The sequence below is a fragment of the Eucyclogobius newberryi genome, unplaced genomic scaffold (genome assembly GCF_026437365.1).
Source record: "Eucyclogobius newberryi isolate DKJ021-1_F unplaced genomic scaffold, fEucNew1.0.hap1 SCAF_21, whole genome shotgun sequence".
NCBI lineage: Eukaryota > Metazoa > Chordata > Actinopteri > Gobiiformes > Gobiidae > Eucyclogobius > Eucyclogobius newberryi.
In genome coordinates, this window is record NW_027315846.1 from 26435905 (window position 1) to 26463726 (window position 27822).

The window sequence follows — 27822 nt, forward strand, 5'->3', positions numbered from 1 at the left end:
TGTCACACAGGTTTTGTGATCTGGGTCTGCTTGCGTCTGCTGGCCCCTCCTCTGGCCCCACCGCCGTCGTCAGATTGGACCCAGACGGAGGTGCGAGGGACGGTGCATAAACAGGAGGTAGGACGAGCTCAGGAGGAGAGGGTTTCGTTTTGTGTCTCTGGCAAAGACAGATGATATGCTGTGTATGATAACGCGTTTCAGGGGAAAGGATTTTTTTTGGTGGTATTTTATTGTATAAGAATCATGAAAAGACTGTTATCTGATTATTTGTTTCCCCTTTCTGTTACAAAATAGTTACAACTACTGAATGTCTGCAATAAAATGTATTTTGTAATTTACACAGTCCAATCGGAGTGTTGTGTTCTGAATAGTTTGAATCACATTAGTGTAAAAACTGTGACATACGATGATATAGTTAGTTATGAATTCATTTATCATCTTTTTTTTAACTTCCTTTTCTAATGACGTGCAGTTAAAAGCCTAAATTGTTGTATCAATTAAAAATATGTATTCCTTTGATTTTAGAAAAGTAACTATAATCTGTATTATAAGGCAATTTTTTTACTGATTGCTAGCCAGGTGTTAGCGTTGTAAGCTAGCTAGGAGTTGCAAGCCTGACCCTCGAAGCTAAGTCCTTTTGGAAGCTCCCCCGTGTTATTAAAGTCCACATTCAAGTATATTCAGTGAAAATGAAAGAGCGTGCCCACAAACATGTACAGCAGGGGTGCAGAGAGTAACTTTTACAAAACCAAAATGACAGTGAGTCCATATAACAGCCATTGCGAGCTGGGTACAGTTAGATGCCGATAAAACATAAACCATTATCCATTTATGAGTGCACAATGTTAGGCAGTTAAAGTATATTTAAGTATACATATGTCATTTACGATGACAATGGGCATGTGACGAATCATATCTGAATTTCTGAGCATAATATGTTCCTAAATCCTGTAGGGAGCGACTGAAGAGGTTGGAGCTGGACATATTGGTATGATAAAGTACTTTTGCTTGTGAATTTCTCGATGACGATACCAATACTCGATACTGGTCTAACATTATGGGTGGAAGCATTCATTAAATATATGTATCAAAAGGGTTTCAAATAGGAACTAAATAACAAAACAACTTAAAATGGAAACACTGAAGACATAGCCCTAAAATGGATGCCTCCCCTTAAAATGTACATGTTATTTTGGATCGAGTAACAGTATCAATACCCCAAACTGTAGTCATTATTCATATGAAATGACATGTCGATACTGATACTCCCATCTCTGTTACTCCTTTTATTGGAAAATATATATATAAAAATGTCTTGATATTTTTAAAGCACCTTGAGGAAATACTATAGGCCTGCATTTTCACTCCTCATATACAACTATTTATCAAAAATGACATGCATACTAATGAGCATGTCCCACTTAGTCACACATGAATAATACTACGTTAAAAGCCCCATTATCTGCAACTGTACCATAAAAAAGATGTACATTTGACACTGGCCTGAAGATGCTGTTGATCTTATTCAAACGTCTCTCCAAAATAAAGTTAATTGCTGCTTTTTCTCACGGACAGAGGGCCACTCCAGACAAGCATTTGACCCTGGCAGGAGTGCAGTGGGCACGCTCATGTGGAGAGGAGGTTAGGTGCACTAATGGAAGCTGGTAAGTGTTTGTTGTTGTATGGCAGTATTTATAGCTAGCGTGCTCCAATGTACATTTTGGAATGCCGAAGTGACAATAGTGTAATTTGTGTGCGCGCTGATTAAATGTGTCTGGAGTGGACTGTTAAGTGCTGTTCATTGACTCACTGTAGTGTGTCTGGTTGTAAAGGTGCACTATGTAGCTTTTCTGGTGAGGCCATCCCGCTCACAGTGACAATACAGATGTTTCAATGTATTTGTCTGCATTAAAAATACCTGTAATTGAATAGATGTGAGCTAGATACTGTACTTCCAATGCCATGCTACGGAACATTCATGCATGTCCAACATCTCCATAGAGACAAGCAGGTGTCTAATATAGGCAGCGTTAGATGTTTATGCTATTGATCACTTAGCAACTTAACTAGCTTGATTAAAGAACTTTTACTATAGCTGTAAGCATTAGCCCAATAGCCGTTAGCATTAGCCCTAAAAAAATGCTAATTATGAATAATCCAGAAGGTTTGAGCTGCTGCTGAACCATCGATCACATTTAGGCCAAAGTCTTAAATGTCAGTGTTGAGTGTATGAACATTTTGGCAAATCATTTCTGATAATAATTGCTGTGTAAAACTAGCATCTGAGCTTAAGGCTAACAAACTTCATGTTCAGATTTCTGATGATCCGGCCAGAATAGTGGCACTAAACGTCCTGTTTTGCGTGTTACTGGTGAGGAGAGCAGATAAATGACCTAAACATCATGAAATAAACATGTTCTATTCTTTAATATAGGGATAGTCTTCACGTGTATGTGCAGGAACGTTCAGTTTAACCTTAATTCAGTTCAAGTGATCGAGTTTGAGTGAGAGGAAGAGAAATACAATTTTGAGTCTATGAATATGGTGGCAAACTTTAAACTAGAAACGTTACAAAGCGTACCGTAACTTTGTCCTTGGGTTGGGCAGTTGTTGTTTTTTTCAAGTATATAACAAGTAGGCTAACTGGAACATAAAAAATGGATGAAAAATATTCAAGTGTGCTTTATGTGCCAACCTGAGACGTGAATTGTGTCAGTGTTAGGCCTTTAGGGTTAGGTCAAAGTTAACAATTTGAAATAATTCAATGAGCCTTCTAATCAGGAAAAAACCCTGAATACCACAAGACAAAATGGCAAGATAACATTAAAACAAATACATCAATACATGATTTATTCATATGTTTTGTTTATTGAGCATTTATAGTCTGCTATATATGTTTTTAGTTTTACGAATATTATCTATAAGTTGCAAAATGATTATTGCACTCGTCATAGGTCTAAATAAGTTGACAGATGACGCAAAAGAAACCCAGCAAGAAACTCTACGTAGAAAGAACCCACGCGTCTGGGAATCAAACCCAAAACCAGCTTGATAGGAGGCAAGAGCGAGCCACCCAGCCATCATTGAACCAAGGTCACAACATCCCAAATGAGGGTTTTAATACTGCTATACCCTGATGTTGAACTGTTGACATCACGTAGCAGGATCTGTAGCTGTCAGCAAAGAAGCTGTAATGAAGACAATTTTCTTAATAATTCAAATCATATTGAAAAACATATGACTCCACATCTCATAGAAGTCTGCTGACATTCTCCAAGATGGCTTTAATACCCATATCCACTCTCTTTTGTGCTATAATTCCTCATTTATTACTGCTTAAATGATCTATTCTGGCAACATTAGCTATTAGCATATGCATAGCCAGGCTGAAACCGGCCTAGCATAGAGCTACAGGGCACAAATAACAAATGAGATGCCATAGTGAAGACTTTATTAGAAATACATGCTAATAGCAAGCTAATGTTCTATGCTACTTATATGAAACCTATGGCTAGCAGGCATAATCCGTCTGGTAGACATAAAGATACCAGTAATGCTTACAGTTCATTTCATTCTATCTAAGGATTACCAGCGCAAATCATGTTAGCTTGATTAGTTTTGTTGGTGCAAAGGGGCACTTGCGTGATGGATTGTTATTGGTGGTTGGAAGTAACAGAACATGTTGGTAGTTTGGAAAGGGGAGAAGATTTGATACAGGTTTAGGGTCTGTTCACTCGTGTGTGGGCATAAATCCATCACTGACTGACTTTTACTCCAGCTGCTTACGAGTGCATTATTGATAACCAGGCGCTATACCAGATTTTGACTTCAAAAATGTGACGTAGTTCAATCATTAAGGGTTTGTAGCGGTCCAAACGTATTCCTTACATTCTTATAGTGATGTCACGATACTAAAACTGAATTTTAATACTAAGGAATATACTAGATTCTCAATACAGCTTTCGATACCACAATGATCATGACAAATATTACAAAAGTCAAGCACCTGAGCTGTTTTGTAAAAGGTAACAAACGCATATGAAGTAACTTACTCAATAAATGTACCAACTAGCACGCTACCCCCAACACTGGTGGTCACAGCATTAGAAAAGACATATATATTTCAGGTTTTTACTAATAAACACATTGAACATGAGGATTCTCTGTTTATATTGTTTGTTGAAAAATACTGTCCGATGAGCTTTTCTGGCTATATCCAATGTTATTCCTGTTCAAAACTACAGAACTGATTCGGTATTGCTGGCTCCGCCTCCTTGTGTCATTTCACAATAACAAGCAGCAGATTTTTGTTTACCATGTTGTTATTTATCAAAAGGGGCAACGTAACATATTTGAACATTTGTGTATGATCCAGAGACGGAATTTTACTGTTATCGTAAATAAGTAAGTACAGACGAGTGGGCGGAGACAGGGGGTAGTTACAAATAGAAATTTCAAGCAGTCAAGCTTTAAATACTGAACAATACCTGATTACTCAAACATGCATGAATGAATCGGAATACAACTCTAAGCTAAAGGAAAACCACCATTGTCAAAAGCTCATAAAAGTCAGTTTTGCACGTCTCCTTTAGTAAAGTACTTGCAATGTTGGTCTTCATGATAGTTCTCCACCTGTCGACGTGGCCGCAGCTCTTTCTCCATCTCATTCAGTCAAACCTTCACCACACACATGCTTATCCCGACCAGTCATCCTTAATGAAGGGCCCTCCACATGCAAACATCTTTATTCTGCGATTAGCCCTGAGCACCGGCCTGAACAACCCTCAATGTCCAACCCTCTCCATCGCCCTCTGTAAGTGCCACTAACATGTATGAAATATTCAACAGCCATTCAGAGCGCAGCTTAATCATTACCGTGTCACCTCTCCTCTCTCCAAAAGCCTACAATCAGGAGAAGGGGCCTTTTAAAGCTTGACGTCCCATTCAAGAACATTCAAGCCTGTATAAAAGTGTCAGTCAAAAGGTCCTCTAACCATATCGAGATTGTTGCCTTGAGTTTTTGTGCCGATCTGTGTTTGGATTCATGAGCAATTGCAGTTGGACATTTGTATTTACGGCGCTGTCCGGGGAAATGGGAATAGGTAGAATGGAAAAATAAATGTGTAAAATGCTGTGAGATCAGAGAATTGGCTTTCAGGAGTAACTTTATGTTACACATTTTGGAATTCTGGTGAGCATGAGCAAGTTTGAAAAAGGGTTGAAGTCATAATATTGTCATGTCCACCACTCTGATGATAAACTATATTACTGTATGTATATTGCACTGGTAATAGTTTAAAGGTGCACTGTGTAACTTTTCTGGTGGAGGGAATGCCACATGCTTGTCTCCCGAATTGAACTGAATTTTAGATGATTACAGGTTTATTGCAAAAATTAATAATAATTAAAAAGTAGCATGAAAAACATGCCTTCTGAGAACTCTTGTTGGAAAAACTCCATCAATACTCAATACAATTTCAGCTCTGCAATGAACTTTATTTTAGACGTTAAGGTGTAGTTTTCAACACAAAATAACTTAAATTTATGTTACAGTGTGGTTTTGGTTTTGTCCTATTAATTTATCTGTTTTATTAATACTTCAAATGAGTATCTAGTGTCGATATTAGGTTTGTATTGCTTAGTATTGGATTTTCAATACTTTTGACAATGCTCTCCACAGATCTGACCTGTAACTTGGCCTGGTGGCATCACCAGCTTGTCTCCATGGTGAATATATAATTGAATGCACTGTGAAACATTGCAGGCAAAACAATTACTCCTCCAGGCAGACAGGCAGTTACACAAGTTACATGGTGAAACCTAAATAAAACTCTTTGATCCTTTTTATGAAAGCAGTTTTTTGATTAATCATAGTATTTATAACAATAATTGTTGCGATCATTGATTATTCTAGTGATTATACTTTTGATTCATCGATCAGTTGAGAACACAAAATTCACATGATGAAAATATTAGTACTAAATTTGACCCAGATGAAGCTGGAGTGAAGCTGTTTAAAGAGCAAACTTATGGAGTGTTTCCTTCAAATAGACAAAAGTTACACTTTTTCTGTGTCATTTTAATGCAATTGAGTCATAAAACATAATTTCTCAGCTTGAGGCATGTTTTAGAAACTATGTATTGACCAGTTAACTAATATTTGATTACTAATAGACAATATTAGAAAATGTATGTTTATGCAAAAATACAAAATAAACGTGACTCAGACCTGAAATAATTTGAGCACTTTGGTTATGGAATGAATGAAGCTCAAATCTCAGATCTTTTTCCACTTATTACATTTGATTGCCTGACCCCTTTTTTGAGCCCCGACACAGAAATGCATTGAGGGATTCCGTGAGCCCTGGCGCTGATCTCTCCGGCTCTTGTATGTGACTTTGATTAATATCATTACAAGCCAATGACATTCTCATCACTCACTCCGCTTGCACCTCTCCACCTCTCCTCCTGTCATATCATTATCCCCGCTTCCAACCTCCATCTCGACAGTCCACAATGGCAAACTTCATTTCACCTTCCATCCATTTGCATTTCTTACACTTAATCTATCCCCCCCAATTACTCACTGCGTGTAACAGCTTATGACGTCTCGCATTTTAACTAGGGTCCGCCGCGTCGCCTCCTTCCCCAAACACAACTGAGCTAACATTGATTTATTACCGCGGTTTGTATAACTCATATTAGCAATGCATAGCTCTGGCAAAAAGGGATTAGCGCGTTTATTTCAGTCAGGGAGATGATCCTGTCATTAATGGTCGATACTTTTGGTGACGAATTGTAGCGAGAAGGGAGGGGGAACGAAAAAAAAAGCTATATCAGGGCCGCGCAGCTTGCTACCGTTATCTCCGTTCGACCCTCGTTCCCCGGCTCGCACGTGGACCAGCCAGGCAGCACACGTCAAATTGGGATTAGCCCGTCAATCAAGGCTCCCCTGTATTGTGTTACCAATTTCTTCCCCAAATGTCACCGAGATGGGAGTCATTTCTCGGCTAATTGCGTCGCGCCGTTTTCGCTAATGCCGTAGCGGTTTTTAATGGTTTGGTTACATTGATATTGGCTTTTGTTTAGCGGGGAGCAAAATGAGAAAGTTCAGAAGAGGAGCAGTAGTTCAAAATGGCAACCAAAACAAAGAGGTGACATCAATTATTTGGGATTCGTATTAGGGGAAAGGCTTGGGAAGTGTCAACGTGTTACGAAGAAGATCAGTGTCAAGGCCAACCCAATGCGATATTAGGGATTTTCTCTCCTTTGACATGTACTTTTAAATAGGACCGGGTTCAAACGTGACAAATGCGGTTTAAATGGTTTATAAGACGAGCGCGCAGGCTATGCTAACAATAGCAGCAATTTTCCTCTATAAAGTCGTCTTTTCTTGTTGTAGTATTAAACATTTAACATTTTCAGAACATGTCAGAGGCAGGATTACATTACAGAGATGACCATCAAAGCCACGTCAAATCTGGACACTTATTTGTAGGCTCGGAATTAGTAGTGTGAAGCTAAGACAGGAGCATTATGGTGTGGAGTTATGGTCAAAAGTATCCAAAATCAAATACTAATGCAGTTATGGACCCAGTTGCAAGTTGTTTTCTCTCTCAATACCCGTTTTAGAACAATAACTAGTATAAAACCACATGCTAACGTAAAGAAAGTACTATTATTTTGTGAAAAGTGAGAATGTCAGTGTATTTGTCTTTGTGGTACTTGTGTGTACTTTGTGGTTCCAGGAGTGTAGCAAAATTCTTGGCCCTGGGTACAGACTATTTCGGTGGGCCCTCATGACTTTTAGAAATTAGCATTGCAGATTTTTCAAGGGCCCCTTTCCGACGCTGGGCTCTGGGTAAACAATTACTCTTTTGTGGAGCCAATCCCAGACAAATAATGATAAAGTTCAAATGTTTTGGATCATCATCAAATTCTTGTGAACTCAAGCTATTTAAATATTATTGAATGTAATCAATATAAATTAACTTAATTTGCTAAATTAAATGTCCTCTTTTTTATAAGGAAACATTTGGGGAGTTGTGAGTTCAGTATCAAACCTCAGTGTAGAGTTACACTGCCCCCAGCAGAGATCCACATCAATGACACTGATTTGCCAGAACTGTCAAGGGGGATACATTGGGAGGCGGAGCTTAAGCATGATTGGCAGTTATTTGAAAGTGAGTTTAAGGCGAGACACTGAAGGTTAATAGTGGAAAAAATCTTACATTTAGTTTAATAATAATCAGTTTCAAACTTCCTCTGCAATTGATTATATGTATGTAAGGAAATTCACATTTTTTCTTTAATGAATGTTTTTCTATATGAATAAGGCATTTTAGAGGGCAAAATTGCACATATGAATCTAATATTGCTGCATTTAAAAGAATACAGAGGATTTAGGATTTCTTATGCAGTATTTGCGTCAGCCAGATCTTGCTGAAAATTCTCCAAAAAATTCTAATTGTGTCCCTTTTTTTAGACTAAAGCTTGAATAAATCAGGGTTAGAATTAGATGTCAACAAATCCTTATGAAGGCTTTGTCAAAATCTTGCTAAGTCCACGATTGTAAAGTTTGGTGTGTGTATGTGCTACTTCAAGGGCTGTGCGGGAGAAAAATGCATTTGGAGAAAACGGCGGAGTGGATTCAGTGAAATCATGAAAAATATTTGGGAGATTTGACTCTTTGGTTGTTTTCGAGTGGACGCTCACATGTTGAGGGAGCAAACTGACTCCTATTTTTTTCTACAAACTCTTTCAATACATCTCACACGTGCAGTCTCTCAACCATCCCTCCTTGCCGCCCTGGACCGTGCATGTCCTGCCCTGCCCTGTCCCTGTCCCCCGGGGGCCCTGTCAGCTCTCTGCTCCTCTGCTCATATATGTATGTGTATGTGTGGGCTCCCCTGAACAAGAGCCAATTTGATGTGCTCCGCTGGGCCGTGACGCTGCACTGTGAGCTAGCACCTCTCTTTATTCCCCTAATGGTTTCCCTTCCACACTCCTCCAGACCCCGGACCCCTCCCCAGACACAAGGGCCCCCTCCCCAGACACCGCTTATGTGTCTCCCTCATGTAAATATACATAGACACCCACCGCACAGGGAGAGAAAGACAGAACTGGTCACTGGAAAGCTTGGAAAAAAAACTCTGATAGTAGCTGTCAGGACAGTGAAGCTGGAGATGCAGACAGGAACACAGCACTTAGCATTCTTGCCCTATAGCCAGAAGGTCCACGGTTCAATTCCATACTTCCATACCAACCATATGTAGTTCTTCACTCATTTGAACCTTTTGCAATGATTATTTGTCTCGCATTCACATGAAGGACAGCCACACCACACACTTACCGATTTTAATAAAGAGTTGATACAAGCGGAGGAGAGTGGGAGTGTCACATGATAGAACGGGGTCAGAATGAAAACACATGAGGAAACGAGGCGAGCGGTGTCATCTGCCTTTTCAGATACAGCAATCATGAAACACGAAGAAGATGGCGCTATTTCTACAGTTTAAGAGTCATCACTAGGCAACGAGGGCTGAAGTCGACCACAGATTAAAGACACGATCCGTGCATCGTTTAGTCGACTAAAAGGGGCAAGAAAGTATCTCGATGAGTTGACCTCGTACCAGAGTGCAGACCATAAGAATACAGCTCTACGTCACTACACAATCACAAATATTTACTCAGTGAATATATCTGTAAAACGACAGAATAAACTAACAATTCACTCCCAAATCTCAATACAACTCACTCCATGCTTCCTGCTTACAACTGTTGTGAAAAGAAATCCTTTAAACTTCCCCAATTCCCCCACTATTTAGACTAATTCAAAATGTGGTTGACCAAGACACCATCGATTTATGAATCTGCTAAACAACCAAATAGAGTGCGTTCTCATTCAGGCTGTTCTGATTGGCTGTAGTGAAGTTCATCACAAGTGACAATCATAACCTTATAACTCGAGGTTTTTGAGCTGCAAATCAATAAATCCATTACATTCCACGTCACTTTGGCACCTTTCTGGAATTTAAAATGTATTTTTTTTACAAATTTTTCAACGGAGTCTACACCAGCGTTTGGGAAACACTGTGACCTTCCATGCCCAAAAGGGTCAACCATTTTCTTTAGACCTGGCATGTAAAATCCAATCATAGACACCCTTAAAAACCCACACACAACCCAAGCATATTTTACCAGTGACTAAACTTTGATTCTCTTTGTGGCGCTAACATGCCGGGTTCACTGTGTGCTTGTCGACGTTGCTCGTTCTGAAAATTGCCCGGGCGGAATGGGGAGGGGGGCGCTAATTTAGGAGGCTTAATAATGACCCCCCACTAGTCTCCACAGGATCCGCCTTCACTCGCCCATCACATCACATGCATGGGCTGAGGCAGGAGCGGCAGGCTTGACACTTTTGACACTGCTCGCCACTTAACCGCTGCTGGGAGACGTCAGCCCGGAGCCCCCGCTGTATACCTGCGAGTGCGTCTGCTGCGGGGGGAGACAGGCGCGCTTTGTTCCTTTTAATGCAAATGAGAGACGAAACAGACGAGATTTTAAAAGACTAAATACAGAGATCAGCCAATCAGCGAGTAGGTGAAAATTGACTTATTTAGAGTTTAGCGTACGTTCTAATGTAGTGCTGAGAACATGGCCTACGAGGAGATGGGAGGAGGCCATGTCAATCGATAATCCTGATGATTCAGGTCACAATATATGTAAGAACCAAATAATAATAATTGTGAACATTTTAGAAGTAAATTTAAGTCTTTTCTGTTCAATATATAGCACAAAAATGGACCTAAATTTAACTTGATTTTGATTTTCAGTTAAACTTTTGTAAAGCCGGTCACAAACTTGAGGAATAGTATGTGTTAGATCATGACGATGAAAGAAAATTAAAGATTTCACCGTTGTTTGGTCAATAATTGTGAAATTCTGATATTTTTTCTCACGATAATTGTAATACTAAAATGTGATATCACAGCATCCTTAGTTGTGAGTGGTTTAAGTAATGTTGCATATTTTGTCCGTCTTTTGGGATCTCAAAACACTCACCTGTCTGACATCTTCAGACTCATTCTGAACAGTGAATCGTCCAAGTTCAATGTTAGCTGCTATCGTTTTAGCCTGATTTACACTGTCTAAAGGACATATATTATGCTAAATGTGCTTTTTTTAAGTAAGTTTTTGGTCATGTTTTGAAGTCCCTTATCAAAAACTTACCTGGAGTTGTTTTCAGCTTCATTCACGCTGGTTTTATTCATCCTGTTTACAAGCTCGTCTTCTCTAAGCCCTCACAAATCACTACGTTTGAATTTCCCATGAAGTCCATGAACCATTACCAGACTTGTTCTGTGATACAAATTGAGTTCCCAATCAACCAATCGTATTCACAACCAGCGCCACTTATACTTTTTGATGATGATGATAAGGGTTGTTTTCAAATTATGACGTTATCGCAGGGTAGAAAATGTGAAATACTAATGCCAAGGTGACCAAAAGCCACAATAATGCAGTATACATCCATAAAAAAACCAGGACTGAATTGACATTTACAAATAATGTTTTGTATGTAAAGTGAGTAAAATTTTATTTGTAAAGCACCTTTCACAAAAACAGTTAAAAACACAAACTAAAAACATAAAAACACAACACTTACAGTGAACAATATACAGTAAAATCAGTCTCTAAAGCAACTGTAATTAAAAGGCCTGACTGAATAAAAATATTTTGAGCTGACCCTTAAAACCAACAACAGACCGCACAGGGAGAGGAAGATCCTTCCAGAGTCTGGGAGCAACGGCCTGGAAGGATCTATCTCCTCTGGTCTGAAAACGAGTGTGATAAACCATCATCAGAGGTCTCTGATCCAAAGACCTCAGTGAGCAAGTGTGCGGTGTGATCAGATCGCTGATGTACAAAGGGACCTGACCATGCAAAGCTCTGAAAGTCAGGACTAACATTTTAAACTGTATGGGCTTTGAGAATGGGTGAAATGTGGGCCCTTCTTTCTGTGCGAGTCAAGATCCTCGCTTCAGACGAGAGAGCTCCTTCTGGTTTAAACCAGAAAACAAACTGTTACAATAGTCTAAATGTGAAGACACTATGCAGTGGAACGTTTCTGATGGAAAGGACATCATTACTTTGCTTAAAATGTTCTACAATATCGTATTAAACATATACAGGTCAGATCCATGGAGCGGTGAGCCCGAACACAGTACAATCACATGTTATTTTTAACAATAAAAATACCTGCAAATTCAATAGATGCAAGTTTGATACGTTTAATATAATTCAGTGGAACATTCCAGGCAAAGCAAGTGCCCAAAGGTCATATTTAGAAATATGGTAAAATGTTTTATTTCTATTTTCATACCAATGAGGAAACATAAAGCAAAAGGTGGTGAATTGCTCCAAACTTATTTCATAAATGACTGAACTGTACATGTATAGTTCACAGTCACACATGGACATGTGGAGGAGCCATTTTAGCAGAACCATGCTGCAAGAACCAAACGTGTCCAGTGCAGGGCAATTTACATGTCTGTCCATCAAAATGACTGCTACGCCTCAGCTCCAGCACCATTTAAATCACATGCCAGAGAGGGGCCGGGGCATGTTTGTCACGGGGAAGAGGCACAGGCAGTAGAACGCAAATCCTCCAATGCCCCTAAAGATAGTCCTGGATTTGTTCTTCATCCTACCACAGTTTGGAAGGTAAAGTGTTATTAGTTTTACAGTAACTAGTAATCTCCTCTGATGTGGTCTCCTGAACGACTGTAAACAATAGGTAGGAACTAGGGACCGGGGCCACACTTTTTTTTAGCCCAGGGGCAGGTACTTTCCAGTAAGATCTTTTGGTGACAGTAGCCTACATGTACATCAAAGACTTTCGGAGAGAAATGACACGGACACTGTTGCTCCAAATACAATTTTAGATAGGTAGACTAAATAGTAATATCATTTGAATTATTGTGAATAATTGTACATTTCATTGTTCGAAGTTCGATCTTTTTGTGCATCACAGGAAGTTTGGTTTTCTAACCCACATAATCCAACATTTAAATATTCCACAGTGTACAGATGCTGATGTTAAACCCACTTTCAGACACTGTTGCTGTGTGAACACAAGCAGGGGGGACCAAGTGGTTCCTCTGACTAAATAGGGACTGGGGAATGCATGGACTTGATTCTTGGTACTTTCATGTGTGAATACGCCTAACGCTGCCACCATAGTTCTGTTTTTATCCGAGCCCATTGCTGCTAAAAGCCACTCATTACACCTCCCTTGGCCTCTCAAATCCTTCTGTCTTTAATTGACATCCTCTGGTCTGCAGCATTCTCACCACTAACTATAAATAGAGCCAATGGGCACGGCAGGTGAACAATTTAAAATCTCCATGCTGTTCGGGCTCTGATCGATGAATTGATCATGTGTGTCTGACAAACCACATGGCAGCACTTCACGGACAATGGAAGGTGCGCGGAGAGGCCGGCGAGCTCAGCGTGCCACAGGTAAATACCCGGGGAATGGCACGCATCACAAATCCAAATGCGTGACCTTTTTTGGGGGGGGCTTAACGAGGAGCTGCAGTGGCTATTATAAGGCAGCGAGTGAAGGAGAGAAGCCTGTCAGAAACGTGACTGAGGACTGAGTCTTGTCAGGCAGAACATGTGTGAGGAACAGATTTGAAATTGCGTGGACTGTGTTACAAAATATTAAGTCACATGGCAAAATATAGATTTATTCACAAGGGTTAGGGTTAGGGTTAGTACTACTACTACTACTATGTCTCTCCGTATACTGCCAGGAGGTAAATGAAGAGGAGAGCTGTAGTCGACTGAAATGTTTTTGATTGAGTGATTAGTTAACTAAACAGGGGGTGTGGCTAAAAGCTTGCAAAACTATTAAAGGGACTGTAAGGTAATGAAGTCATGTATTATGTTTGTTTACAGTCCATACAGGCCCCATGAAAAGTCAGCCCATAACGAGTCTGCGAGTCAACATATAGGATTTTGGAGTGTTCTATGCTTCCAGAGGTGGTTTAAATAACAAGTAAAGCTCCTTATTTTCCCGAGGGAAAATCAGAATGACTTTTATTCATCCTTGAGGAGAAATTCTGTTCATTACAGACATACAGCTGACCAGCAGAAGAAAATTAAAGTTATAATGGAAATTAAAAATAAAACATACTTTTTAAAATAAGAAATCAATTAAACCCCCGGTAGGATCAAATAAATGTACATTTTAACTTGTGACTCCCGCACAACATATTTACATGATCATGTACAGCTGAATAATGCACAGCACACTGTGGAACGGGGGGAGGGAAAGTTCATGCTCCACTCCAACACGAGAGAGTCAACACATCCAGCCTTCTTCACCATCTTATTGAGTCTTATTGGCCTAATGTGGCTCAAGATGGCGCCGTGTTAATGTTAAAGGAGACATGTTATGCTTTGGTATTGAAGTCTAATATAAGTAGATCATTTTACATTTACACAACTGATAAGCCTACATCAGTGTGACAAGTGACTACATAAAATATTTGAACTCTACATGTGACAAACTCTGAGTCTCAATTTGTTTAGGCTTCTGAGCACTTGAGACTCAGTTACAACAAAATACAACATTGAGTAAAGTAACAATATGAACACCCTGTACTACAAGATTAAAAGCTCAGACAAATTGATTTGTACAATAAATCCACTTTAAGTTTAAGTTTAACTGTGAAATGTTAAAAACACTGTACCTGAACTAGATAATTTTAAAGGAAACATTTAATGCTAAATTGACTATTTTTCTCATCTAACCCTGTTCTAACATTGTTCCTCATCAAATATACACCTGGAGTAGCATTTAGCTTCACTAGTTATCCTAGTTAGAAAGTCCTCTCCCTCTGAACCTCAAAAACACTCTGTTCCATCTAATCACGATCAGTAAAACTGTGTGCTGTGTGAAAGGGCAACTGGAAATGCCAGTAAATTATGCCAAAACTCAGTTAGTCCCGTGGGAAATGGCAGAGATCCAAATGTAATTTTATAAGGTTATAAAAAATGAAATAAAATGTAATTCTAAAACATGAGAGGCCATTCTTAAGTTAGTCAAGAATATGATTAAAGGCTAATAACAATACAAATAATGCATAATATTGGTTCTTTAAACCCGGGCCGGCCCAGCCTATAAGCGAACTAAGCAGCCGCTTAGGGCCCCGAGGCGTTAATAGGGCCCCCAATCTGGCAACCCGACTTATGCGAAGTGCAATCGCAGCATGCGCCACTAGTGTAGTAGCGCTGCTGGCGCAGCAGCGCACACAACGGTAACATAACGCACAAACCGCATTTATTTGTAATGACAATCTGGCAACCAAGACACCAAACCTGCGGTGATTGGTCAACTTCATTGTGCGCGAGCAGAACGAGAGCAAAACATAAACACAACACAACGTGGTCCCTGCGTGGTCCTCATGTCCAGAGGAATATATCCCCCCGATGCCGAAAAACGAAAGAAGAAACGACTTGACGATGTAAAGAAACTGCAAACTCAACAACACTCTCCAGGTATTGAATTGGTATTTATTTATTTATTTATTTATTTATTTATTTATTTTTATCTTTATTATTTTTCCCCTCCATCCCTTGTTGGGTTTTGTCTATGGGAGTTTTTGTTTATAAGAGATCTTCTACTGAGAGTGTTTTTCAGACTTCCTATAAGGGATCTGTTCTTCTGTATCTGCCTCTGTATCTACCTGCGTTGCATCAATGAAATTTCACCATGTGGGACAATAAAGGAATATCTTATTTTATCTTGAACTTATTTTACAAAGACATGTTTAATGCTGCTGTTTGAAAGTACAAGTACGAGTCTGTCATGTCAGTTTGTTCAGGCTGGCGGCGAGACGAGAGCTCTGGGCCCCGCACATACCTGTTCCAGCGAGCACCGCGCGTAACACGTCTGAATGAAGGACATTAAGCATAATATTAACACCAGAGATCCATGACACCAGCCAGGGAGTGTTAGCAGCAGGTGAAGGCGGTGAGGCGGCGTCTAGGCCCCGGGTCACTGCGGTCCGGATCCGGACCTAAGCGTCATCTCGTCTCTCTCTCTCTTTCTCTCTCCCCAAACACACATGGTGATGTATGGGCAGTACATCACCATGTGTGAGATCAATCGTGACTCGTGATGTCTGTTTTACTTTGACTTCTGAAGAAATAAGAGTAACGCAGACAAATGAGAGGAACGCATTGTTTCACGCAGAGGAAATTCAGTCCAGTGTCCAATAATTATAATGCACACGTTTGTTTCAGAGTCCAGTGTGTGATGTTTAGATCAGAACAAACATTTACATTCTAATCAACTTTTAATAGCGCAATAAAACATTTAAATGTATTTAAAAAGCACCATTAGACTATTTGTTATAAATTATAATAAATTGATAGTGAAAAATAACCAGACATATGATAATTACATATGTTATATAGAATAATACTATATATTTTTATATAAAAGTGGCAAAGTGGCAGAAATGCAGTCTTTTCATGATTTAATATAACTTGTTTTGTCACTTTGGCATGAAGGAACAGTCGGGAGCAGCAAAAGATAAATTAGTAAGGATGAATATTACTTTTACATTTTCAGTTAAATAGAGAATTTACATTTTAACTTATATCACTGTCATATTTGTAGTTCTGCTGATGTTTGGTCAGTTTGTGTTATATTGTGATGAGTGCATGCTATTGCAGTCCCTTCCTCCATGTTAAGTGGTGATTGCTTTAATTGTCTAATTTCGGTCTCCTCTTGTCCGTTTTGGGACCAGAGGAGACCGATCCTTCCAGGCAGTTGCCCCCAAACTCTGGAACGATCTTCCGCTCTCCCTGCGGTCACTGGACTCAGTTACTGCTTTTAAGGGTCAGCTTAAAACCTTTTTATTTAGTCAAGCCTTTTAATTGCATTTGTTTTAGCGGCTGATTTTACTGTATATTGTTGTGTATGTATTGCTCACTGAAAATTTGTTGTGTTTTTATCGTTTTATTCTGTGTTTTGTGAAGCACTTTGTGACTTCTGTCTGAGAAAGGTGCTATACAAATACAATTTACTTACTTACTTACTTACTAATTAAACATTAGTTATTAATTAAACATTAGTTATTAATTAAACATTAGTTATTAATGTTAATTAGTATTAACAAATACAATGTGACCCTTCAGTGGTTCATAGTTCGTTATGATATTTAACTTGGTATTCAACAAATAGATGTTTTAGGTACATTTATTTTGTTATGAAAACAATTTGACCATAATTATTTTTCATTTTTCATAGCCAATATTGTATCGAGTAATTAAGTACACTAATGTATTAATAACTGGCTTTAGTCACTTTCTCCTGGCACAGTTTCATCACATCATGATTTTAAAGCATTGAACCCTCAACATTTTACTCTTACTTTAGCCGGCTGGACCACAATAAAATGCACCAGAATACGCGAAAAAGTTCCTAAAATTTCTGGGGGGGGTGCCCCCAGACCCCCCTGTTTATCATTTAAAGTGCTAATGTGGCTATAGATCCTTAACGCCCACAAATACATTTGTAACAACATATCTGGGAGGTGTGTTATTTGTACAGGGAGTAGAGATGATGTAAGCAGAATACCAAGTTGCATTGTGGGATTTCAGTTATCAATATTTGAGCTTGTGAGGTGCTGAGAATAAACTAACCAAGATTTAGTCTTTAGTTTTGGTGCGCTTTGTTTGCGTCGAGTTCCTATATGTCAATTGTTCACTGACAATGGAAATAAAACTGATTCTGATGACGTGGTGAGGGGCCCCCAAAGAAAATGTTGCTTAGGGCCCCCTGAAGGCTTGGGCCGGCCCTGCTTTAAACTCTTCAAGTATCACTCACTTACGTAACGCATTTCCAACATCCAAATTCAGAGATTTCACAAATCTCTGAGGCCAGAGCGAGTTTTGCCGTCCCGGATCAAACTGTTCATGTTAATGGTGCACTTCCCCTTCTTCTCGGAGAATTAAACGCTCTATAAACAGATTCAGAGAAAGTGCTGTTGTCTCATTATCACACAAATAGATGCTATTACACTCTATCTGTACTGTGGAAAAACAGATTTGACTTTATTACATGTAAAAAAATGTAAATGTAAAAATCAGGCACAGTCCCTTTAAAGTGTCGAAACGTACTTTAAAGTAGAGACGCTTCACTCTTCAAAATATCAGTTACATTTCCACCTCTGATAGTTCAGCTCAAAATCTTCAGTTTGTTCACCTTAACCTCCCGGGGCGCGTCATAAAGCAGGGGCCTCTTTTGCCTTGGCCCTTGATGCCACAGTCTCCCTAATCTGAGTGGCACTCCATGACCGTCCCTCCGCTCCGGCTCCTGTTATCTGCTCCCATAGTGCTCTTGACCATGTAGAATCGAGCTTTCCTTTTGGGTCCTCTTCCGTCACATCCTTTACGTTCACGCTCTTCCCAGACGCTCCAAATGCGTTCTGAAAGCGTGTCGTTATGATCGCTGTCTGGGGATTGAACCACCTGTTTTTGAGCCAAAGTGAGTTGAAAATATAGTCATAATAAAGGATCAAACTCTAATGTTCGGAAAAGATTTTTAGTGTTTCTTTGACTGCTCACTTGTAACCGATAACTTTTACAGATGGCCGTTTGGAAAGACCCGAGGCAACACTTTGGGGAGAGACGTTGCAGATTATGAAAAAATCCTGCTTTCATTTTTATGGGTAGAATTTTTCACTCTAAATTGAATACACTATTGCAGTCTTCATAAGGACATCTTTCGAAATGGTAATAACTTCACAGATATCTATAAATCTTACTCTCGCACACTCCAAACGTTTGAGTGGAATGTGGAAAGGTCTGTCAGGTGGAACCATGACGATGGATGTACGCGGCTGGTTATTGTCATTGGTGTTGGAAATGTTGATTTGTAAAGAACTGAATAATGTGCTTCTGAACGCATGAGCTCGGAATTGATTCACAGCTTTACTTCATAATTAAAGTTTCTATTGCCACTCTAGGGACTTACAGACCTAAGCAACTGTACAATGTGGATTTAAATAAATAAATACTATCTGCAGATAAAAGTGTATACTATATATAATTATTTCCATTAACTGCGAACATTAAAGGGGACATATTCATGAAACACATGGTTACACAACAGTGTTTCCTCATCATTCGTTTACACAAAGTTGTATTTTGATTGATTCCTGCATGTTTGAGTTAATCCTGTATACACCTACCCCCTATTCCCGCCCATATTTGTGTTCATAGTTGTGATTATTTGACTGTGGGTGTCACATGTAGAGTTCTGAAATGTCACGTAGACAGGTATACACATGGACTGTTGAAAAGCGTTTTAAATGAAGTTGTTAGATTTTCCACATTTCTAAAAGCACCTTAAAAGCAGAGGGGCCCTTTGTGGGCCCTCAAGCCAACCTTGGCTTTTCAGGGGTTGTTGCTGACAATTTATTTATTTATTATAAAAATAATACTAGTTTAGGGCCAATTTTGTGTTTTCTAGGACCTTTCAAACAAAGTTTACTTGAGGATATATTCTTTTATCAGTGCAGAGTTTCAGGAGACTTTCCAGACTGATTTTCCTCATACTGCCAATTCAAATAAACCTGCACTGACACCTCAGGATCATATGCTAAAATGTTCCCTTTTAATTGAATAGTGCTGAAAACTAACTTTCATTAGCTCTTATTGTAAACAAAATGTAGTGGATTACATTGGCAAACCGCCTCAGAACCTGTTCACTGTAAATCCAATCCTTTTTTTCATCACAGTCTAAATACAGGAACAATACAGTCGGTTATTGGAGGAGCCCTGGACGTATGGAGAGCTTACCGTCATAAGCAGTTTGTTTTCACCGCGCTGGCATTGTTAGTGTTTTTAATCCCGCACGAGAAAGTGTATTTGAATGCTGCACGGATTAAAGAAACAAACTTCAAACAGTGTGGCGGCAGATAAAACCCCACAGAACCATATTGTCCCATTCCCCTTCTGCTCCCAAACACTGTTTATGAAAACCCCAGGCAGATTTTTACATTTGGAGACGTTGTTTACCGTATTAGCTGGTTCGGATAATCCCAGAGCCCTTCCCAGACTCAAACGGGATCAAGAGGAGCGCACAAGACAAACGTAAGTTTACAATTTTGGATTTTCACCCCCCCAAAAAGGCACATATTTAAATAAATGTAAAAGGTTAATCTAAATAATGTGCCGTGGTCTGGAGATCAACTGTGTAAATAGGCTGTTAGCATCAGTTTTCCAGTTTTGAACAGGAAGTTGGACACATTTCAATATCAAGTGTTTCATTCTTTAATAATTGCTGCTCATGTTTTTTTTAGGGCTTTCTGTTTTAGAATTATTCCATGGGATATCTGTCTGTAGAAGATATCAGTAAGCGGCTAACGCTAGCAATTTTGTGGCGTAAGGGTTTATTTAAGAGAGTTTTGTTCATATTCTCGCGTCTGCAGTGTTGTGCCCAGTCAAAGACCTGTCGCTGTTGTTTTTACAACTCTCACAATGCATTGTGGGCTATATAGACCGGTTTAGTGACCATCACTGGACACTACTTTTCAAGGGGTGTTGTGGGAGGGAGATTTTAGTGCACTAATTTTTCACCCTCAGGACTTTTGTACACGAGCTAGTGCCCTGTGGCGGGGACAGTGTGGACATTCAGACTCTGTGTGTGCGAGTTGTGGCGGATGTTATAACATGTTAAAGACTTTATAAAACAGGTGAATATTTGGGTGTTTGTTGAGGGGCGTGTTTGTGTCTCGATGCTAACGCTAATTCTACTGTTGAGGCATAAACACATTTTTTAAAATAACAAATTAAAATAACAAACTGAAATAACATAAAAACAATCAGAAATTTGTTACTTAAAAATTGCAGAGGTTGTTTAATTTATATTTTACATTTCTATAAAACCTTATCTGTGATGATCTTAGCCAGCTGCTGCTGAGCACAGAGCCCTTTCCCTCGTTCTTGCATTTAAAAATGCAACATTCTGACACTCTGGCCCTTCCCCTGCTTCTCCTCTCATGCCGGGGGCATTTTAATTGGCCCACTTCGGAACTGTAATTTTTTTTAAATTGCGAAAGGAGACACTTTGCTCTCCTAAAAAAAATCAATGCAGATGTAATAATATCCGTAATTGTCTGCCACGCTCCAGGGACACCACAAAGCCTTCTGATCAATGACGGAATTTCTAGAGAGTTAAGGTAGGGGTTCATTTTGGCCCTTTCTACGTAATGACACTGAAGCGACGCCGTAAATTTGCAACTTGTTCCTATTGTCTCGGCGCTGGCTAATTGGGCGAAATGCAAAGAGGTCCCCTGGCTAAAGCTGTCGAAAAGTGATTAATGAAGCCCCTGACCTGATAAGAGGAGGGAAAAGGGATGAGAGTGAAGAGATACAATATCAACACGCTTCCCTGTTCATCCATTCTTTCAATGCCGTTGTCGATCCTGTTCAAAGTAAAGTTAGTACGTCCAAGTTCGGTCATTTTTCTTCACAAATTCCAAGCCGGATGGATTACTGCAGCTTGTAAGTAATTAAACCAAAGCAACCATTTGAAGCTATAGGGGCTCGGTCCACACCACTACCGAGAGTGAAATCATGTGTACTATGAAATGCTAATTCGTTTGAACGTCAAATTCATAAATCAGGACTTGCACAACTGTGTGCTGGTCATTCTACACAACAGGGGCCAGCTTGAGCCGTGTTTTTAAAGGTGCAATGGTCCCCTGCTGGTCTCCATGGAACACCAGAGGAGACCTGTTAAACAGAGATGGAGACAACATGCAAATCTGAAAATTGAACACTGGTGTGAATGTATGTATTATCATTATTATTATTATTATTATATATAAATTGTGATTATATTTGTCAGGGACAGTGTGTTTAACGTACATGATAAATTATATTTAACCGTTCCTGTACAATTACGATTATATCAGAGTGCTGACGGGGAAGGGCACTGCACTGAAAGGGTCAAAGCGTTTGGATAATTATAATGCACACGTTTGTTTCACCATAAGTAACTTAAAAATATGCCTGTGTATTACAGAATGCACCATAAAAGAAGATTAAGGGATCCAATTCAATAATTGACTTAAATCCACTGGGGGTTACTATAATACAGGTAGTTTCAAAACAAAATGTGTTTGGTCCTCTTCAGAATCCTCTTTCTTCATGTATTATGTTTACTGGACTAATGAAAGACAAAGATGGCTGCTGTGACTCCCGTCTGCCTCACTGAAGTGTAATATCACACATCATGTTAAGCAGACGGAGGTGATGCTGCCGTGTTTTCTTGTCTTTAGAGTCTCCAGGGACTAGTGTCTAGAGCCAAAGGTCAAAAGGTCACGATATCAGCCTTATGCTCCTTCACTATTGACCTCATTACACCTTTTACATAACCACACAGCTCAAAGAGGGAATATTTGATGTGTCTTGTAACGTGTGCACGGATCAACCCGGTTATTTCAGAGTTCTGGATGTGGTGTTTACATGCGCTCAGAGAAACAGATAAGATAAGATAAGATAATCCTTTAATATCCACACAAGGGGAAATTTCATTGTTACAACGCAGTAGAACAGGAGGAAAGGACAGATTATAGGACGTTTCAGAAACACACTCTTAATGAACAAAAACAAAAAACTCTTATTAACAAAAACTCCTCTCATATCTTAATAGGGAATGGAGGGGGGGAAATAAAATAAAATAGATAAATACAAATAAAAAGATAAAGATAAAAATAAGATAATAAAATAATGATTATAGAATAAAATAAAATAAAGTAAAAATAGCTAGCACAAGACTAGATAATACTATTAGCAGGAAACCAAGATACTAATAACCCTGTTTATTCTGGAGATCTAGAGTGGTAACTATGGCAACAATGGCACAGATATGTCCAGGAGCTTAACATGTTATAAACTTCACTAACTTATGGCTTCTTAGATAAGAGATAAGATACATTCAAATAGGAACATGAGGCTGTAGAGCACAGTCACAGTGGAGAAAGAAACCCACAGAGGACAGTTTGCTCTTAAAAGACGGCTGAAGTGTACACTAGACAACTTCAATGATTTATGATGATAAAACAATACAAATATAAAGCTCTGGTAGAAGTATGAGTCCAAATGTGTTTGTTGAGTTCGCACATGCTCAGTACAGCAGCACTGGTGAGAGGACACTGCGTTTACATACCACAGTATTCTGGATACTATTGGAATATCCCAGTGAGAGTAGTCTGGTTTCTCATAACTGTGATACTGTCATACCTGGGTTACTGACCTCAGGATGTGGTGTTTACATGGACACACACCCCAGGAGACTTAAAAGCCCGGTCATTACAGCGTTATTTGTACGACTCTAAATGGATTAATTGATTTGAACTGCACCTGACTTAGGCCATAAGATTAGCAATCGAAGCTTTAACATTAGTCACAGCAGATGTTTACATTTTTTGACCGGATGTAAATCACAATGAGAAGCCTATGCAATTCAGATGATATTGGAACTTGCTAATGTCTGGTAGAAGGGTGAATGGTTAGCAACTGCCACTGTCACCACTATTAATAACTCATTATTAGAGTACAAAAATGTATAAATCTAATAAGTTCAAGCTATGTTATAGAGTAAAAGAGGCGGAGCAATGATCTTTGATATAAAGCTGTTTTTGAGGCTACATTATCTAACCATGTTATACTTTGTCAAGAATAGACCCATTCTACAGTATGGCACTAAACAAACTATCTTTTATTTCTTTAAATTCGGGTTAAAAAAAATGGAACCGCTCAACATCAACATCGTATTCATATGGTTGGACCCTAGTTTTTATGGCCCTTGGAAAATAACTGATAATAGTAAAAAACATGCGTTCTCCTGGTGGCGCCCCCTGTTGTCTCCGTGCAGAGAGTTTACCTCCAGACTGTGGAAAATGCAAGGCAAAGCAATAACATCTGCATCTCAACCCTCAAACAGAAAAACTACATTGTGCACTTTCAAATGCTAAATAACGTTAGCATACTGCTGTTAGACTTTGCCTAACGCATTTACAGAAGCATTAGGCAAAGTCTCCCTTTATCAAACCCCGAGGCCAACGCCGTGCAATTTTCACATGTTACAATTGTGAAGAGGCAGAGGGGGGCCGTGGTCTTATTAAGTTGTAGTGCATTCTCAGCAGGCTCTTTTGTTATCGTAATAAGATTGTATGAGATGCGTATGAGGAACAGCCAAATGAACACACACCCTCGGGCTATAGTCAATGGAACGTAAAGAGAACGTGTGCGACGCCTTCTTTCGGAAAGGACCATGCTCTTTGCTAAAGCTGGAGTAGGTCTTTTAAACATGGTCTTGTTTGTTCTAAAATGTTATATTTGCTTGTTGTTGTATGTACACGTATCTAAAAAAGAAGTGTGTAATCTTTAGCCCTTTTCTGACAGGATTAGTTTTACCCACAGACCTTGGGTAAAGTGTTACAACATCGTCCTGTGTGAAAACATGATTTAGGATTAGCAATGCATTCACAGTACACTTGATTTGAATCATGATTCGTTTACCTGGCTGGTTCAGTTTGTTTGGGTAATTGTGAAGGTGAAATAGAACTCTGATCCGGATCAAAGAAAATAACTCTTAGAAACATCGTTCTCGAACAAAACTCTGACGTAAGTTGTCTGAATTGTGAATACAAACTAATCAGAGAGTGGAACAAAACCAGGAAGTGAGAGGGAGCAGGTCAAAGTCTGGTTTCATGATAATTACTGATGATCACAAAAAAATATATCACTGTTTTCGTTACAAAAATATCAATGTTTCAAAGCTAAATGGAACCAAACGTGAAAAATAACACTAGCTGCTTTAACATGGGAATAGTGGCCTATATTCAGCCAGTATTAAGCGGTGATGTCATACATTTGTGTTTATTAAACACCCTGGGCATTCAGAATGATCCAGGGCATTCAGCCCACCTTGTGGGGCAGGTTGGGCACATGTGGGGCAGGTTGGGCACATGTGGGGCAGGTTGGGCTCATGTGGGGCAGGTTGGGCACATGTGGGGCAGGTTGGGCACATGTGGGGCAGGTTGGGGACATGTGGGGCAGGTTGGGTACATGTGGGGCAGGTTGGGCACATGTGGGGCAGGTTGTGCTCATGGGCACATGTGTGTTGTGCTCATGGGCACATGTGGGGCAGGTTGTGCTCATGTGGGGCAGGTTGGGCACATGTGGGGCAGGTTGGGCACATGTGGGGCAGGTTGTGCTCATGTGGGGCAGGTTGGGCACATGTGCGACAGGTTGGGCACATGTGGGGCAGGTTGGGCACATATGGGGCAGGTTGGGCACATGTGGGGCAGGTTGTGCTCATGTGGGACAGGTTGGGCACATGTGGGGCAGGTTGGGCACATGTGGGGCAGGTTGTGCTCATTTGGGGCAGGTTGGGTACATGTGGGGCAGGTTGTGCTCATGTGCGGCAGGTTGGGCACATTTGGGACAGGTTGGGCACATGTGGGGCAGGTTGGGTACATGTGGGGCAGGTTGGGCACATGTGGGGCAGGTTGGGCACATGTGGGGCAGGTTGTGCACATGTGGGGCAGGTTGGGTACATGTGGGGCAGGTTGGGCACATGTGGGGCAGGTTGGGCACATGTGGGGCAGGTTGTGCTCATGTGGGGCAGGTTGGGCACATGTGGGGCAGGTTGTGCTCATATGGGGCAGGTTGGGCACATGTGGGGCAGGTTGTGCTCATGTGGGGCAGGTTGGGTACATGTGGGGCAGGTTGGGTACATGTGGGGCAGGCAGAGCTCCGGTTTCTCCCTCATGTTTCCCTGTCATACTTTAGGCTGATACTGCACACAGCGCCGCTACAGGCCAGGAGGAGATGTGTATTTCTGCATTTGGTTCGATAAAAGTGTATTGTAAACAGGAACCGGACCAGATCAGAGAAAGAGACAATGTTTGGTCCCCAATCGAACGGAGTCCCCTTGAATTTGTATCGAGAATGCGAACTAAAACAGCTGTTTTGCAGTCTGTTCTGCACTTGGTCTGAATACCACCAAAAGAAAGAGTAACTGCAGGAATACAGTTACTCTAAATTACCATTCAGACAATGTATTCAGTTACTTCCCCACATAGTCCATTTACTTTACTGTTACCAAATCAAGTTCATTACAACTGTGTCCTACATTAGCATTCCTTCAGCTAACACCAATCCTGATGAGGGAACGCATTACAAATATAAAGTAATTCTTTCAGAAAATCAAAAACATGAGAAAACATGAGATGCCAAAGTAAAAGGAACAAGAGCATATTTAAAGGCTTATAATACAAATAATGAAGAATAGATTTCTAATAATATGACTGCCTGAATAATATGACTGCCTGAAGAGTGGGTCCAGCTCGCCTCAGTCGGTCCCTCATCTGCCTGAAGAGTGGGTCCAGCTCGCCTCAGACGGTCCCTCATCTGCCTGAGGAGTGGGTCCAGCTCGCCTCAGTCGGTCCCTCATCTGCCTGAAGAGTGGGTCCAGCTCGCCTCAGACGGTCCCTCATCTGCCTGAAGAGTGGGTCCAGCTCGCCTCAGTCGGTCCCTCATCTGCCTGAAGAGTGGGTCCAGTTCGCCTCAGACGGTCCCTCATCTGCCTGAAGAGTGGGTCCAGCTCCAGTCTCCCTCGTGTCCGTCTGTGAGAGTCGGATCTCTCCTTCACTGGAACTCCTCCAGGTTTCTACGCTTTTTTCCCAAAGAGGTTTTTTTGTAGTTTTTCCTGGCCGAGAAGGAGAGTCTAAGGACAGAGGACCCTGGGACATCGTCCCTCGCCACCACAGACATTGTCTGACTCCATCGCCACCACAGACATTGTTGATTCATTTCTCCCTGTGGCCCTCAGAGGCAACTGTTGTTGTGATTTTGGGCCTTACAAAAATAAATTGATTTGATTTGATTTGACTTGTCTTTCACAAGATAATGAAAAAGATACATCCTCCTTTGTCAGACTCCTTTCATTCAACAAGAGAACAATTCAATATTGATTTATTTATGTATTGTAATAATATTAACTGGCCTCGCCCGTCTTTAACTCTCACACTTTAATTAAGCTGCACATTCTCATCAGCCGTGTGTAAATAATTGCCCAGTAAATGACTTTCCGACACAGATATGGCCATGTCTTTGTTTCGCTCCTGCACACTGAACAGTCGAAATGTTATTATTCGGATGTGATTAATGTTTGTATTTGGCTGGATTAATTTAGTCTGGAGTTACACACACCTTAATTCCTCCCTGTGAAATGTCCAATTAACATAAAGAGTATGAATGATAATTGTAGCAAGGTGTAATGTCAATAGCGCGCTGATTAATTCTGCTGCGACAGGAGCTGGCTCAGTGACAAGCTCTTTCCTAATTACTGCTGTACCGGGATGGCACCTTCTCAACCAAACCTGTGTTGTTTTCGGAAATTTTAGTTTTTTTGTTCCAATGTGTAAATTATAGAAAAGTAAATGTAAGTTTGGACTATTTTTCAGCACCAGCACTGCTTTCCAGGATGGTTAGACTTCTCTTTCCTGTTTATCCTGACGCACAGCACTCACATCAAGACCCACAATATGATATTTCCAGTGCAGAATGCATTTGACGTTTTCAAACCCAATGCATTACTTAATGAAGAGTGAAAATGAAGGCTTTGCAGAGAAGTGAAATAAATGCAGAAAAAGCTTTCGCCTTAGCCACGTCTCACAGTCACACAAACTTGGAATTACTTCACATCTTATTGTGACTTGC